The sequence below is a fragment of the Elaeis guineensis genome, chromosome 3 (assembly GCF_000442705.2).
Source record: "Elaeis guineensis isolate ETL-2024a chromosome 3, EG11, whole genome shotgun sequence".
Classification (NCBI taxonomy): domain Eukaryota; kingdom Viridiplantae; phylum Streptophyta; class Magnoliopsida; order Arecales; family Arecaceae; genus Elaeis; species Elaeis guineensis.
The window spans coordinates 18,732,827-18,733,331 of record NC_025995.2 but is presented as its reverse complement, the minus strand read 5'-3'; positions in this window follow the sequence as shown (position 1 = coordinate 18,733,331).

Here is a 505-nt window from a genome sequence, read left to right as displayed (position 1 = left end):
GAACTGTCAGCTGCGAAGGGGAAGATCGGCCAGCTGGAAGGAAATTCATCCCGGCTCTTGGCCCGGGTCGACGGTGACCAGGAGTGGTCGAAGAAGGTCTCCGACCTTCAGCAGCAGCTTCAGGACGTCGAGGTGAGCCACGACGTGCATCGGGCTAGCTGGCGCAGGCAGATGGAAGAATATAAAGGGAGATTCAGGGCGGCGGCCGATGAAGTCGTCCGTCTCCAGAGGCAGCTGGCTAGCAGGGCACAGCTTACTTCCGCCCGAGATTCTGATGAGCTCCAAGCCCTAAGAGGCACTGTTAAGGGGATTTCTGTCTCCCTCGGGGAAAAGACAGCTGAGCTGCAACAACTGAAGATCCACTGGCATACGACAGGGGCCGTCGCGGATGCAGAGGCGGAATCCGAGGTCTTGAGGAAGAGGCATCGAGAGGCGGAGGTCGAGAGCCAGCGACTTCTCGGGCGCTCCAGGAGCGCTGCAGAAAAGGGAAGAGCTAGAAGAAGAA